Genomic DNA, 16,347 nt, shown 5'->3' on the forward strand with positions numbered 1-16,347 from the left:
CAGGGTAGTCATGTGGACCTGTGTCCATCTGGACTGCCCAGGTGAAGACTGGCCCAGCAGCACAGCTCCTGAGCTCCTGCCCCTCCCCTGGCTAGTGAGGAGGTAGGGCAGTTCTGGAAGTACTCTGAAGGCTCAGGCTGTAGGATAACATGTATGTGCTGGCTGACAACAGAATAGTGGAAATGAAAGGCCCAGAGACGTGAGCGGTTGGCAGAGCCTGGCGCAGGGCATGCTGGTGCACTGCATGCACAACCTCTAAGCCTCCCAGCCCGAAGGGGCTCCCCACCACACAGATGAGGAAACTCGGGTTTCAGGAAAAGTTGTCCCTGTGGCAAAGTGGGGACCTTCTGACCTGGACATCCCGCTGCTGCCCAGGGGAATGGGCAGGGCTGGGAAGCAGCCACCCTTGCCATTACTAGGGTCACCCCACCCCCTCCACACTGCACACACAGGGAAACCAGGGAGGGCAGACAGGACTGCCCAGGCAAGGTGGCAAAGCCGAACTGCTGCGGAAGGCAGGGAGCAGCACGCTCAGCTGTTTCTGGCAGGTTCAGAGCAAGGGCTTTTCAGGCCATTAGGGCCTGAGCTAGGGCTTTAGCGGCAGCCTGTTATCTTGTTTAAACAGCCCTTGCTGTTTGAAGTGCCAGGCTTGGCTGGTGCTGTTACTATGAGCACTACAGTTGTCACCAGGCATAGTTGCAGGGGGGAGGGGGCCACCGGCAAGCAGAGGCTCTGACTTCTGGACTCGGCTGGAACACACCCCTGCCCTGGCCCCCATCCCAGAGGAGCCCCATCTGTCGCTGGCCTGGGACCTACAGGCCTGAGTACTCTGTAAAATGGGCCCCTCCCAAGCTGCCCGTGCCCTCCTGAGCTGCCTACATGGGCAGCTGAGCAGCCCTGGGCGGGTGGGCAGGAGCGGTGGCCTTTCTTATCCCCAGGGAAAAGTCGAGGGCCTCATGAAAACCCAGGGCCTGAGAGTGTCTGAGGACAGGAGTTGTGGCCACCCCAGGTTGTCAATCCTCCTGTGCCACTCGAGAGTCTCCACTTCATCCAGGCAAGTCCTGTGAACTGGGGGCCTCTGTCTGCAGGTGGCAGCAGCTGGGGTGTAGGGAGCAGAAGCTGGGGCAGGAGCAGGGGTCCCAAGCACAGTGTTCCAGCAAGAAGCACCGGAACCCACCAAGGGAGCGCAACAGTGGAGTCGGGTCCTGGGCCTCTGCACACAGAACCCCAGGGGCTTGGCCACAGGGTGTGAAAATAAAACCCACATTTTCATTCGCCAGAATACAGGATCAGATAGTTCCTGATCGTTTTAAAGCCGGAAGAGCACCTGCTTATCAAATGCCTCTTCAGTCTGTTCTGCCAGATTGACCCATTGACCGACGAAGCCACAGTGAGGAAGGACACAGGCCAGCTGTCACTGGAGGGCCAGCCCAGGGCAAGGCCTGCTGCGGGGGAGGAAGGCCCAGCCCGAGTCCCTTCAAAGCCTCCTATAGGTGCCCATCACCCACCCCAGCCACACCCTAGGCCTCCACAGAAGTGGCGGGTCTGGGTGTGAGGCCTGTGCCCCCCGCCCTGATCCAGCCCATCTGTGGGCCAGGAGCAGGTGCATCTGTGCAGAAGGGTGGGGCCAGGGGCACACAGGTGGGGAGCAGCCAGGCAATCCCAACCCCTGCCCCTGTACACAGCTGCCACACCAAACGCCTGCAGCATGTGCCATCTGGCCTTGCCTGCCATCCACCCCGTGCTGGGCAGAGCAGGGGAGAGCGGTCCCCAAGCAGACAGCACTGCTCATAGGCAGGCCATGGGCAATGAGAACAGGGGCCAATGGTGCTAAAAGCTGTGCAGCAAATTAAAAGGGTTGGGGTTGTGACTAGGGCTTACTTCAAGTGAAGGAGTCTGATAGCTGACCAGCTACACAAACCCAAAAGAGCAGCCCATGCAGGGTAGCACAGCAAAGGCCTTGAGGTGACAGAGACAGAAGCAGGAGTCAGGAGACAGCCGGGAGAGGCCTGGATTACACAGCCTGCCATGGAAGGCACTGGAGGGTTTGCACAGGGGGCAACCCCAGAGCAGAAGCAGGTAGATGGATCCTGAGGAGACATGACCATGGTAGAATGGGAAGGAGATTGTCCAGGAGGTGCCCTCATGGGGCAGAACTCAGAGCCATAGCCCAAAACTGGACCCTGCATGCAGTGTCCCAGGGCCCCAGCTTCCTGCCTCATAGGCTGTGTCATGGCCTAGGACCTTTCTTCCCAGGCAGGAGTCAGCTCCACCTGCTCTCTGGCTGGCACAGCCTGGTGCTGGCCACCCCAAGTGTTAGCATCCTCTGCCTGCTGGAGAGGTGGTGTCCCTATTTGGGGACTCAGTACTCTGAAGTCAGGGTTTTGCCATGCTCTTCTCTGTCCTTCGAGGCAGGAGACATGCTGTGCATGCTACAGGAGCTTAGGAATTGTCTGAGGGTGACCAGTGGGGGTCCAGAGGAAAGGTGCTAGGAAGACATGGAGGCTTCCAGGGGAGGCTAGGCCTGAAGCTCAGCTCCATATCCGATGTGTCATCTTGGGAAGAGCAGTGTCTTCATGAGGCCTGGACAGTGCCTGGGTGGGAGATAGCTCCAGCCTCCTTGGAAGACCTATTGACCACGTTTCTCTTGTGACACACTTCACTGTCACCCAGAATAACTGCTGTCTCACAGCTACCAGGACCCGAGCCTCTGGGGTAAGGTAGAGTTCAAGGAGAACCAAGGCAGCCCAAGTGAGCCTGGCAGCAGAGCCGAGGGCAGCCCCACCAAAGCCACGGAGCCAGCCCTGCTGGCATCCAGAGGCCGGGGTGGGCCTGCCCTCCCATGACCCCGAGCTCTGCCCCCACCCTTTAGGATTGCACCCTGCCTTGTTAAGGGATCAGCTGCTGCTCCTCTCAGGTCTTTTTGGGAGTCCTGAATCTGAAGTGAGCCTGGGAGAAAGGGAGTCAGACAGGAGAGGGGTGGGTGCTGAGCCAAGTGAGGGTCTCAAGACCAAGGGGACCCCAGAGCATGGGTACCCAGGGCCTACACTTGGGAGGCCTGTGGGTGGGCCAGGAGGATGAAGCAGTGTGGAGTTGAGAGCCATGGAGTGGCAGAGAATGGGTGCCAGGAGCTGAGGTGTTCAAGCTGGAACAGAGCCCTCCATGCAGGCAGGGCCAAGCCTGTCTCCCTCAGCATCTCAGATGCTCACAGAACCACGGGGGCAGCAGGGTTCAGTGTTAAAGGCCAGGCTAGAGGAGTGGAAACAGCTGCCCCAGCCCTGGAAGCTGTGGGAGTGGTGGTTGCCCTGCAAGAGAAGGCTCAGAGCACAGGCAGGCCTTCTGCTGGGAGGCAGGACCCAGCAGTTGAGCAGGTACCAGCCCCCCACCTCTCAGTTCCTGAGGCTGGCCGTCAGCACCATGTGACCTGTGCTGTCCCCGCAGACTGGCTCCAGGGACAGACAGGAGCTCACTGAGTCATTAACCCTCAATCCAATTCTCCAATCTGTCAAGGTAGCATTGAGGTTTGCGGGAGGAAGAGGGAAGCACTAACCAGATTGGACTGTAAGTGACCCTGGTCATCCAGCTCTGTCCCCAGACACCTCCCCATTTCCTGAGGCTAGTAGCAGTGGGAGGATGACCAGGCCTGAGGGGTGGTTCGGGCTGTCTGGTGCTTTCCTTGGGGCAAGGGTAGTGGGCCAGGCAAAGGGGCCTAGGCAAGCCAGGTAACCCCTCTGAGCACCACTTTCCACATCTAGAATGGAAATGTTTTGAGCCTCGTGAGCCCAGGAGCCTCTCACAGTCACTTCTCGGAGGTGAACAGAACTGGAGGGCATCACGGCAGCCCCCACACAAGAGGAAGTCCAGACTGACGAGGCCACAGGGTGACAAGAGCGAGCCACATTCTGGGGCCCTCCCACCAGGAGGCCCACCCCACCCATGGTGCTCCAGCCAGAAACAGGTCACCAGAGGTCCTCCCCTCTCCCCTGCCCACTGCCCTGTCTCTCAGGGCACAGCAAGGCAGGTCCTTAAAGAGACAGAGGGAGAGCAGGGTACCCTCGCTACCAGAGACCCTCTCCCACCACCTGAGCAGATGGGCAGTAGACAGTGTTTGGCCAACCAGGCTGTGTGCCCCTGTGGGCACCTGCCCCAGCTCAAGGGTCAGCAGCTTCACCTGCCACTGGTCTGCTGTGGTGTGAGACTCTGAGGGTGAGGGTGTCCACCCTGGTTGTCATGGAAACAGCAGTGCGTCTGCAGAGAGTTCATGCCAAGCTCAGCAGAGGGAGGAAGCAGCTGGCCTGGGAGGCAGCTGTTGTCATTGACTCCTGAGAGCTCAGTGTTGGGAAGGACCCAAGGGCCCACCACACTCTGAGGCTGGTGAGCACACGGGGCAACTCAGGCCTCCCTGCCCACCATCTTTCTTTGGGCAGCTGCACCATGTTGTCTGTCCTCTTGTCCACTTGGGGTCAGCGACGATTCCATCTAGGTGCTGGGTGAACCAAGCACAGGGGCGCTGCCTCAGAGCCACTTCGAATGAGGGGGCAGGATAGCACTGGGATTCCAGCAGGCGGTCATCATTTGCTGGGAGGCCTGCGCGCCTTCCCTGTGAGCGTGAGCAGGAATGACTCATGCCTCCTCCACCTGCTCTCACACTGAGCCTCTGCCGGGGAGTGGCCTCACTGTCTGCCTGGTTTTTGTCTGTCTGCCCCTTTGTCTCCCAGTCCCATTACCTGTCCTAAGCTCCTGAGGACAGAGAAGGTGGAGAGTGGCAGAGCCAGAGAGGCTCTCCTGTGACGTGGCTGGCTGTGTACCGAGCAGGGGGTGCGGCCACAAATCTCCAAGCCCAGGCCAGGGGAGAGAGGCAAGCGCACTGGACTCGGTTCTGCCTAGCGGCAAAGAGGCCCAGAAAAGTCTCAAGTGCTTGGGACAGGGCCCCATCCGCATGTGATGTGTTGGGGCCTCTGGAAACGGAGATGCCAAGGCAGTCTTCTCTGAGGTCAGTGGTGATGCCAGAGAGGTGAGGCTCAGGCCATTGCCAGCTGCACCAGAGACACCAAAGCACTCCAGGGTCCCCCAAGGTCACTTTAGTAGAACCCAGTGACCATCTTGGACAAACAGCTTATTTTACTGAGGCAGGAGCTGTGGCCCAGAGCAGAAGTGACATGCCCAGGGTCTCACCGCAGTTTGGTGGGAGAATTAGGTTTCAGAACACAAGACAGCCAGTACCTCCCAGGCCCCTTCCTCAGGGAGCCAGCAGGGTCGTGGGCAAGCGGCCAGGCTCCACAGGGCAAGCCCCTTTGGACTTAACCCTGTTTGTGACAGCCCTGGTCCCTGACAGTCCTCAGATCCCGGTGGCAGTGGGCAGTGGGCTGTCTGAAACCAAGGTGCTCCTTATTTCCAAACCAGAGGGGTCTGATCACAGAGCGTGTCACTAGGAGCATGTGCTGAGAAGCCAGGGAGCCTGGTGCCCAGGTTCCCATCCTTAGACCAGTCCTCTGTCCCTTGCAGCCTTAGTCTCATCCACAGCAAGACTGGAGCCTTGGGGGTAACCAGGAAAGGACAGGCACTGCCCCTGGCATTCATGCAGGGACCAGGAGGGCCAGAACACAGGCACCCTCAGCCTCCTGTCTTCACCCCGCAGCCCAAAGGAGGGCTGCCTGACCTCCGGGCCTCACTTCTCTCCCAGCACCAAGAAAGAGGTTCCTAGCTGCATTTCTGGTTTCTGAGGGGCCCTTCTGCTTCCCCAGCTGCCACAGCCCCAGGCCCTGCCTGGGGTTCTCTGGAGGAAGCAGAAGAGGCATCCTTCGGCCCCGCCCCAAGCACACCAGGCTCTAGGGCCCAGTGCTCACCAGGCCGTTTGCTCTTTGCCTCCCAAGACCGTGGGAGGTCCAGGGACCTGGTCAGTGGCAATGCCTTCCACCAGGTATATGGTTGAAGAGGTGCGGGGAGCATGCCAGGGTGCAGCCAGGAGGCCAGATGACCACAACCAGGGGTATGACAGCCCTGGACACAGCAGGTCTGTGGCCACGGCAGGAGGGCGAGATGGACACTTAGCAGGAGGCTGGGCTGAGCTCCTGGTGGAGTCAGGGTGGGACTGTGGCAGGGAGACCCCCTTCTCCAGCAAGGACAGGGCCACTTCCTGAGAAATGGAGCATCGGACAAACACCAGCAGGGTGGGAATGGCAAGTGCTCAAGGTGAGCACGGTGCAGCTGCGACCTGTAGACTGGCTGCAATGGGGAGCCTGGCCAGGAGAAGCCAGAGACAGACACCAAGGTCAGATCGTGAAGCACAGAAGACCCTCAGTGGGGATAGGGACCTGGCTGCAGGGAGCAAGGTGGCCAGTGTGGACCCATCAGGAAGGCAGGGGCCTGGTCTGGGGACCCCACAGCTCCAGCTGGGCAGAGCTACCCCATGCTGTGCTGTGCCATGGAACACCAGCCAAGAGACCAGGAGCAGGGAGCGTTCTGATAGGAACATCCAGCTTTCAGGTCTGACGTGGCCCATTTTACCAGAAGAAGGGGACCTGCTCTGAGCATAGCAGCCCCCTCTGCCTGGAACCTCACAGGGCTCACCTCCAGGCTAGCACCCTGCCCCTGCGGCTGACCCTGGCCAGGAAGACACATGTTAGACAGCTGGCTGGACTTGGTGCCTGCTGTGGCTGCAACTCCCCTGGGAAGACAGCTGAGTGGTCTGACGTTGGCTAAACTGCATCTTTACAACAGCTGGGGCCCCAGCGCCACCTGGCCCTGTGCCCAGGCAAGGCCCTGCTGGTCCCAGCATCCTTCTCTCCCACAGATCTTACCCCGGCTCCCACCCCAGCACTCTGGCCAGCACCGCCTCCCTGTTTCATAGTCCCATCAACCCCTCACACACTGGCTCCCAGCTGCTGCCACCACCTTGAGCTGTCTCCGATAGCCTGCTGCCCATACCCCTTTGGCCTGAGGGTAGATGTAGGCCAAGAGCTTGCACCTACAAGCTTCCCCAAAAGGGAAGTGAACTCAGGAATTCCTGATGAGGATTCCAGGACTGGCTGGGGAAGAACGGGGTTGCAAGCGAATAAGCTATTTCCTTTGCAACTGATACCATCCTTGGAGTGGATTTCCTCTGGTGCCTTCCCTGTTCCACAGCTGCAGAGGCATCTAGCACAGGGGCCAACACCACAGGCCCCTCCACTCGGTACACCTGCCAGGACCTCGGCGCATCATCAGATGGTGGGGCCCACTCGCCCTCTCCCCACTAGAGAAGTCTGGGAATGCCTGTGTCCCAGACCCCCTCGGCAGCACTCAGGATGGCCCAGGCAGGTTGCAGAGGCTCCTGCCCACCAGGCCTGTCACACAGAGCTCTGGGAAATGGAGATGGGCAGTCAGTGCCAGCCAAGGGCAGGCACCCGCTACCGATGGAGGCATGTTGGTCACTGTGTCAGCAGTGCCCCATGTCCCTCCAGCCACACCCTGCCCAGCAGACAGGCAGCCCCACCAAGGTGTCCCCAAGCTTCCACCACAAAGGGAGGCCCAGAGGTGTGAGAGGCTTGGCCAGTACTTTGTGAAAGGTGACAGCATGAAGCTCGTCTCTGTATGAAACCTCTGCCTCGGCCCCTTAGTCAGGGCGCTGCCCTCAGAGCCTGGTACTCGGTGGCCCTGGTCAGGCCTGGTGGCTCAGCTGCAGGCTGGGTGGCCGCAGGGCTGGCCTGTCCATGGTGAATGGAGCGCATTCATGTCCACAACCCAGCCCCACAGCTCTGCTCTCGGCGTGAAAAAGCTGAATTCACGGTTCGGATGAACACTCCCAGCTTTTCTACAGTGGGCTGACTTGAGCTTCTCAGTCTGTAACAGAACTGAGGACTTACTCTACAGATGAGGAAACTGAGGCCCAGGGTGGGACAGACCGGCCCCGGCCCCACCCTTCCCAGCAATGTGGCTGCATCCCCATGCCTCTGTGCCTCTGTCAGCCCCTCCTGCAATGCCTTCCCTTCCCCTCAGCCCCCAGAGGTCCAGTCAAAACGTCCTGCTCCTGTATCACCCCTCGCCCCCTGCATTCCTGTGGTGTGTCACCTGTCAGAGTTGTAGCTGGCCAGCACTATCTGCAGCAGTGCCAGCTGCTCACAGTCACTTGTGCCTGGGTGTGGGGACTAAGCTGTCCATGTGTATCCCACATCAGCCCTCAGCCCCCTCACGAGGGAAGTATGCTTACATATTCTGTGTGTGTGTGGTTATTTTTTTGGAGGGGGGACAGGTTCAGAACAGCTGGCAGAGCAGGAGGTTGGGCCTGCATTGGCCACTTCGCAGCTGCCATACCGGCTCCAGCATTCCCTCCTGCCTGTCCTCACCCACCATGTTGAGAGCAAGGCTGTCTGCTTGCCTCCATCCCTCACACGAGCACCTGGAGAGCCTCTGCCCAGGGAGGCGAGGAAGGGGAGAGGGCAATGGGGACTGCCATGAAGGCATCTCAGAAGCTGGCAGGGCTGGGGGTTCCAGGTCATCTGTGTCCCAGGGATGATGCTGGTTCCAGGAAGAGCTGAAACCTTAATGTCACGTGCATTTTATGTGAGGTTTGAGGCCCCTAGTTGGGCCAGCTGGCCTTGCTCTGTGCTGTGGCCACAGCAAACTGCATGGGGTCCTGTGGAGTAAGGGACCTAGTGGAGAGTGAGTGGACAGGGAGACCAGATGGGTCAGTACAGAGCCTTCCCCAGCCATGTGGCCATATCACACTGGCATCACCCACCTATTCCCCAACACAACACAGTCCGGGGGCCCCTCACCTGGCTGAGGTATGTGACAAGGCTCTGAGCTGATGGTGTATGTTCAGCCTGAGTAGGTGTTTGCATGTGGTTGCCCCCAAACCAGTGTGATTTGGGGCTGCGTGGATCCAGAGTAGGGAGGTGACGGTCCCACCATCTCTGGGGTGTGTGCAAGGGTCAGGGTTTGGGAAGGGGTTGGACAAGACCAGTGTCCCTGAGGACTGCCTACCTGCTGGGAGCTGACATGGGAATCTGGGAGTGCGTCTGGCCTCCTGGAGGGGGTCTCGGGTTGCCCAGAGGGGAGCGAGGAGGAGGCCCAGAACATACCCCTTCCTAGAACAGGAAGGTGGGGTGACCCTGCAGGGTGGCCTCCCACACCTCAGTGATGCCTCGGTGACCCCTAAGGCAGAAGATGCGTGAAGCAGGCATGAGGCCCTGAGCACTGCTGGCCACCCCTGCAAATGGAGGGGCCCCACCTGAAGTTGGGGGCCAGGGCTCATGTTTGAGCCATTTTGACTGGGTCTTTTTCAGTTTATTTTCTAAACCTCAGTTTATTTGAAGCACAGTACATGATTGCTCACTTCAGGAAATTCTGTTCAAGTTTTCCTAGCAGAGTTACTCATTCCTTCATCTGTGCAAGGGGAGGGTGGTGGTCATAATCACCACCCTGATCCCCCTACCCCCTGGGCCCTGTGTGAAGATGACAAGGCAGTGCGGTTGGCTGAGGGCCTGGGCCAGGCCAAGCACACCAGGAAGGTGCCGCGCATGTGCCAGATGGGCCCTGAGGCCGCTGGGGTCCCACAGCAAACAACAAAACAGTCAAACACGTGCCAGCCTCTGTCATGTGCTCACCACGTGCCCAGGACCACGTCTGTGTGTGCGTTTGCTTGGGTAAGCCTTGCTTTGTGAAGCTGCCATGACCTCCGTCTCCTCACTGAGGGGCACAGGGCAACAGGCTGCCAGGTGAGGGGCTGAGGGGCCTTCTGGGGGCCACTGGCCTACTCAAGGCACAGTGAGTTGTGGGAACGAGGAGTGACTTGGAGGTGGGGCTGCGGGTGCAGAGGGAAAAAGACACCTGGGTCATGAAGGGCTGGCCTGTCTGCCTGAGGGGCCCAGAAGTGCAGTGAGGGGATGACGTGGCTACGCGCCTGTGACAGGGCACCTGAGGACATTTGCAGTGCAGGAGGGAGAGCGCTTCAGAGCAGGCCAGTGTCCCACCCGGCCCAGTCCCTGGTCCCTGGGTAGTCACTGAGCTACCACATGCAGGACCATGGTCTTAGCAGGACACCTGTGGTGGCCTGTGAGGCAGGGACAGGAAGGATGCCCCACTCTGGGCTCCTCAGGGAGCTGCAACTACAGTGCAGGATGGGCTGTGGTACTCAGCACTGTGGATGTCTGTCAAGGCAGGGTGTAATGGACTGGGGGTCAGAACGTGTGAGGCCCTGGATGAGCCTCTCACCTCCCCACCCCCAGCCCAGGCGCTTGTCCCACACAGCTGCCTTGGATGTCATTAGCTGGAAAGCCGTGAGTGCCTGATGGGGAAGGAGTGGGGTGTGGGGAGGTGTTTAGGCTGTGACAAAGGGATGCTAACTCCAAAAACAGGCCCCCAGTCCAGAGGCCTCTTAAAATGCAAATATGCCACACCTGGGAGGGGGACAGGCCCCTGGCTGAGATGAGGAAGCCTGGAGGATGCCTCTGTTCCCTCTCCCACCGCAGGCCCATGAGCTCTCAGACCAGCAGGAGGCTGATGCTGGAATATGCGTGCACCTGCTGGGGGATCTGTGCGCCTCAGCTCCAAAGTACAGGAGCCAGACTCCAGTGTCCATGTCAGGTCCCATCCAGCTGGGATGCAGGAAACCAAAGGCAGCCCTCCCATGACCCAGCACTGAGGGCCAGACCTGTTACCCGGGAACATTGGTAACTGGAAGAGCCTGGTACTTGGGGCTGTTCTGTGCCCCACAAACAGAGGGACCGACCGTAAGGAGACTGGCCTGATGGGGAATGAGAGAGGGGCTGAGCCAGAGGTGCTGACACGGTATGTTTTAAGTAAGGTCCAGGTGGCTGCAGGCGGGATGGAAACACATCCACCATTCATCACATCGGCCACTGCATCTCCGGGCTAAGGGGCCACAGGAGCCTCCCAAAGAGCCAGGCTGACCTGGGCCCTGTGGCCAGCAAAGAAGTGTTGCTGGCTGAATCCCCATCTGCAGCATCGAGACCTCTCCCACTCCGTCCTGCTGAGCTGGCCCTGCATTTGGGTAGCCTTCCCTCAGCTGCCTCATGCTGGGACAGAGGGAAGCAGGTCTTCCGATGAGACCTCGCAGGTGAGAGGACGTCCCAGTGCCAAGGCGAATCACAGTGGGTGTGGCGTGGAGAGGGCCCACTGGGGTGCCAGTGGTAGCCACAGGGCAAGGCCCAGCAGCTTGGGGTTCTTCCCATGTCAGCACCTTTGTGCCTTCTCACAACAGTCCCAGCATTGTACAGATGAGGAAACTGAGGCCCAGAGAAAGGAAATGACTTGTCCAAAGTGCAGCATGCACCGGCAGTGAGTAAACCCCAGACCCTGTGTTCATGGCCAGGGACATCTGCCCCTTTGTGTCACCAGGAGAACCTTGGTGGAGAATCAGGAGTGAGAGGCCTCACCACCCCCACAACTAACCAGGCGCAGGCTCCTCTCCACTCCCCACCTTGCCCTGGCCGCTGACCTGGTAATGTCCTTCCAGGTGCCGGACCTGGTCTGGCCAGCAGTCTGGCAGCCACGTTCAGGGGAAATACCCCAGACCCGCAGGCCAGCAAGCTGGAAGCCCCTTAGGGATGGGCTGTCAGCTCCCCTGCTGTAGTGAGAAAGCCACGGCCTGGGGCAGAGTCCCTTCCACAATGGCAAGTCTATTTGGACCTGTCTGAGCAGGAGCTCTCTTCTCACAAATGGCCAGGAAATGACTTCCACACCACCCCAGGGACTGCATCCAGCTGCCTGGTGGCTGAAGGCCTGGTTACAAATCACCTCACCATTCCCCGACGCCAAGCAGTGAGATTCCCACCATTGCACAAGCTTCTCACAGGAACTGTCTGCTCCGTGTTATTTATATAAATAAATGTGCAGACAAACCCCAGCCTCCTAGAAGGCGCCATCTTGCTGGTAAGCAGGCCCTGGAGAGAGTGGGATGGGCACTGGAGCCCTGGGCTGGCATCACAGCAGTGAATGGTGGTGTGTTTCTGCCTCCCTCTTCCCCGCCCCGCCCCCCGCGGCTGCCTTGGCAGCCATAGAGGTGAAGGCAAGGAGGGCTTCTTGCCAGAAGAGGACACTGTGGCAGTTGGAAAATACCAGGCTCTCAACTGCACCCTGGGGAGTCAGCCCCTCTTGAGGCCTTGGGCCCCGTATGTGAAGTGAGGAGCCCTCCCCCTTGCCATGGGGTCATGGTTGGCAGAGGCAGCTCCTCTGAATCCAGGGTCTGTCAGGCTGATGGAGGAAGTCACTGCAGGACAAGGGGGTGATGCACTACCATGGGGCAGGGCCACATGACTCCAAAGCTGCATCCAGCTCTACCCCAGTGGCCGACAGGTGGGCTGCACCAGGACAATGTTTAACCCTGCCAGGCCAGTGAGGGCAAAACCCCATGCAGGCCAGGACAGGCCAGGAAGGAAAACAGAGCCACATCCACCAAGGGCAGGAGGACCCAGGGGAGCCCACAAAGGCCAGATGGGTGCAGGAGGCACAGCCAGTCATGTTTTGCAGGGTGAGCAGAGCATGGACAGGTCAGAGGGCTGTGAGGCCAGGCCCTGGAGGCCAGGAGAAGGCATGCTGGGGCTTCTTGCTTCCCATATGCATGCTTGAGTCACAGTTTCCAGAGCTACAGCCTCAAATAGACGGCTCTGTTTTCAGTGGTGGTGATTTGAGTGTCAGGATGCCGCTTTGCCCACCTGTCTGCACTCCAGGCTGCAAGAGTGCAGGCACCGCTGTGACACAGGCTTCCGAGGTCACCAGGCAAGCACCGGGGGCCAGGCTGGGCACTAGGTCAGAGGACAAGACTGGGCTTCTGGCCTGGCAACACCTTTCCCCACTGCCTCCTCTGCAGTTGATCTTTCAGACCCAAATATGAGGCTCTTCTCTAGGTTTGGCCTCCTCTCATCAACTTCAGCTGGTCAGGGTCCTGACTTTGTAACCGTCTGTGGTTCTTCAGCCTCCCCCTCTGTCTTGTCCCCCATCTCTGAGAGCTGCAGCCCTCTGGTCTAGGAACAAACCCACGATGCAGCTCCTGCCTCACTTGCTGGTCCATCAGCACCACACTGTCCCATGCTGGGCCCTCTGACCTTCTTTATAGCCTTCCTGTTCTATAAAGATTACAGGATGGGCACCCACCATCTCCTAAGCTTCACCTCCTACTAGGGTGGAGCCTATGTGCAGTGAAGGCTCAGCCTGCTTCAGGGACGCTGGGATGGAGTGAGGCGGCAAGCTCAGGTGCTTCCCACGCTCTGAAGCTTCCTGTCTGAGCCCGGAAGTGAGGTATGTGGTTGGTGCCTCCTGCAGGCTTTCCTGACTCCTGCCAGACAGGGCCCAGCCAAGAAACGAGACCAGGAAACCAGACATCTACACAGAGATTTTGTTATTATTTGAGGCCCATCATCTCCTCGGTGCCCACTAAATATTAGTCAGTGTGGTTCCCATGGTTTGTCTCAAGGAATAGAGGAAACCAGGAAGCCTGAGCCTGAAATGCCTGCAAAGCAAGGGGAGTCCTGGGCACGAGCGGGGGCCTGAGCTGAGGGAAGGGCCCACACTGGGGAGATGTTTGTCCTGATGAGGCTGCCGCAGTGGCGGAATCCTGGTAAGAGTGTACTGTGAGGCACCGTGCCCACCTCCAGCTGCCTTGTGAGATAAGTACCTGAGTTTCCATGACCTCTAAGTCAGGAACAGGAGGCTCAAAGAGGTGTCCAGGGTCCCCAAGGTCCACTGAGAGGCATCAGCAGGGAAGCAGTTTAGACACCATGGAAGGGGCTCCTAGTGCATTGGGACAGCTTGACTCACCCCAGGACTCACGGGGGCCACAGTCAGGAGTGTTTCATGGCGTTGGACAAGAAGAGTGGCTGCCTTGGCCTTGGAGAGAGGGGGTCCACGTGGTCTATCGGCCCCTCCCACTGCTGCCAGCTGAGCTCTCCCCACACACAGGTGCCCTGCAGAGGACCAGTCTGGTTTAGATCTGAGGCTTCAGATGACCAGTACACGTGAACTGTTTCCGCATCAGTGAGGTGGCCCTCCTGCTCCTCCTCTTACCTAAATTCCACTGCCTGCCCAGGAGGTGATGGGCTAAGCTGGGTATTAAAACCATCTCAACTGTCATCCCCAAGTGACCCATCAGGGCTCAGAGAGGCAGACCCAGGCCTAGCACCCACTCTGTGCTTGTCCCCTCACCCTTGAACCCCCAGGTCCATACCCTGCTGGTGGCCAGATCACGCCCTTCCCAACCCCGGAGGAAGCCCCCTACCCCAAAAGGACCCTGCCATCCCTGCCTGGCTCTATTCCTGCAGCCCCAGGACTCCCACCTCAAGCTCCATCACCTGGCATGAGAGCTGATGTGGACTCAGGGCGTGCTCAGCAAGTGTTTGCTCAGTAAATTAATAATACATGCTAATGGTCATATCTGTTATTTAACTGATGCAAAATTTGGGGTCAGAAGCATAGCCCCCAATTACAGCATCATTTCTATGAGAAACGACAGCTCTGTTACCACAGTGCTCTATGATGTGGCTTCCAGGAATCCATTAGAGCTAATTACTCCCTCAGCAGAATGTGACTTTCCTAGACCACCACTTATCTCACATTTGGGAACGTGCAGCCAGGTTCACTGCGGAGGCGCTGGCTCCTCTCTGCTCTGCTGGGGATGAGATCTTGTGTGTTGCTTGTCTCTGCAGAAAGGCCAGCACCCCCCATCCCCAGACCTGAGGCTGCTCACTCTTCAGGACTCCTGTTATTCCGAAGCTCATTCTAAAGCAAGAGCAAGATTGGTTTGTAAAAACAGTCTTCCAGGTGGAGTGCAGGGTTCCAGGGTAATGACAGGTACCTCTGGGTATCCTTCCTTTCTCTGCACAGATGCTGCCAGAGCTGTTCCTCAGAGAATTCAGGGGCTCTGGAGAGCAGGGTTTCTATGCAGCATCCTCCTGGGCACCCCTGCCCTCAGGCAGCCTCCTTTGGGCCCACCCTGCAGGAGCAGCAAGCCAGAGCACCTGGTTGTGGGGCTTGGAGCACATATCCTGCCTCTCTGAGCCTCAGTTTCTTCATCTGTAAAACAGGAGTGGGCAGATGTGAGAACAGACTGGCAGCTCATGTCCAGCTGTGGTTACCAGCGTCATTGTCACTGCAGTCATTGGTGATGCTGTTGCTTCGTGCCTGAGTCATCACCACCAGCTGCAGTTACCACTTGCATTACCACGGTCACTGGTAATGTAGTCTAGTCAGAAAAGTTCCTTTTTTTTTTTTTTTTTTTTTTGAGACAGAGTCTCGCTGCGTCGCCCAGACTGGAGTGCAGTGGCATGATCTCGGCTCACTGCAACCTCCACCTCCCGGGTTCAAGTGATTCTCCTGCCCCAGCCTCCCAAGGAGCTGGGATTACAGGTGTCTGCCACCATGCCCAGCTAATTTTGTTGTTGTTGTTTTATTTTTAGTAGAGATGAAGTTTCACTATGTTGGCCAGGCTGGTCTTGAACTCCTGACCTTGTGATCCACCTGCCTCAGCCTCCTAAAGTGCTGGGATTACAGGCGTGAGCCACGGCACCTGGCCAGAAAAGTTCTTAAATCCAAAGCATCAGATCTAAGCCAGATTGGTTCCAGATTTTTGATATTTTGCTCATTGAGTTTATCTTAGAAGCAGGGGTAGCTTTTGCCAGCAGCAAATTCCAGGTAGTTCCTCCTTTTAGAAGTTAGAATTTATTCATTTTGCAGGGAAGTGGTGAACTGGGGAGTCAGACAAGAGCATCATGCTTCTTAAAAGCCCAGACCCCTGGCTATAACACATCGAAGGTTCTCAGAAGAGAATTGAGGAGCGGACAGGCGCCACACTCCGTTGTGGTCACTGCCTCTTCCTGGGCCACCACACTCCTGTCCTCTGCATGTACTGAGAGCTCTGTCCAGGATGCCAGGGTCCTGCCTCGGCAGAGAGGCGGTGCCAGATGCCCCACAGCAGCTGGTGGGAGTGCCCACAGCTGGAGGGCAGGGGAGGAGCCTGGCCTCTGGCTGGTGTTTCCTTCCCAGCTCTCAGGAACTGGAGACTTTGGTTACAGAAGTGAAGGCTGCTCCCTCACAGACTTCCTAGTGTCCGATGGTACCACATGGAAGGATCAGAGTTTTGAAGGACTGGGCCAGAACCCAGATAGGGCACAAGGCTGCCAGCGCCTGCATTGAGGGAGCTGTGATGTGACGGGGGCTCCTGCAGAAGATGGCCTTCCTTGTACAGGTGTGGGGCAGCCTGTGGATGGGCAGTGGGAAGATGGGGGGGTCCTCGGAGCTGGAGGTGCCCAGCGGTTTAGGAGGCTGTGCTTGGCACATCTGTAGCCCCAAAGCTATACGTTGAGATCACTGGCACCCAGAGGAGAGACCCAAAAGGGGCAAGAGAACATCTTC

General features: G+C 58.3%; 2 protein-coding genes across 4 annotated transcripts in view; one reads left to right on the forward strand and one right to left on the reverse strand.

The window, feature by feature from the left end:
• The window catches only part of RSPH14 (radial spoke head 14 homolog), an 81,388-nt gene that overhangs the window by 47,072 nt on the left and 17,969 nt on the right, over positions 1-16,347 (reverse strand). The gene's annotated exons all lie outside the window — the stretch shown is intronic.
• GNAZ (G protein subunit alpha z) overlaps positions 1-16,347 on the forward strand; it is a 54,595-nt gene that overhangs the window by 36,079 nt on the left and 2,169 nt on the right. The window lies entirely within an intron of this gene.

This window comes from Pan troglodytes, chromosome 23, assembly GCF_028858775.2.
Source record: "Pan troglodytes isolate AG18354 chromosome 23, NHGRI_mPanTro3-v2.0_pri, whole genome shotgun sequence".
In the NCBI taxonomy this organism is placed as follows: Eukaryota; Metazoa; Chordata; class Mammalia; order Primates; family Hominidae; genus Pan; species Pan troglodytes.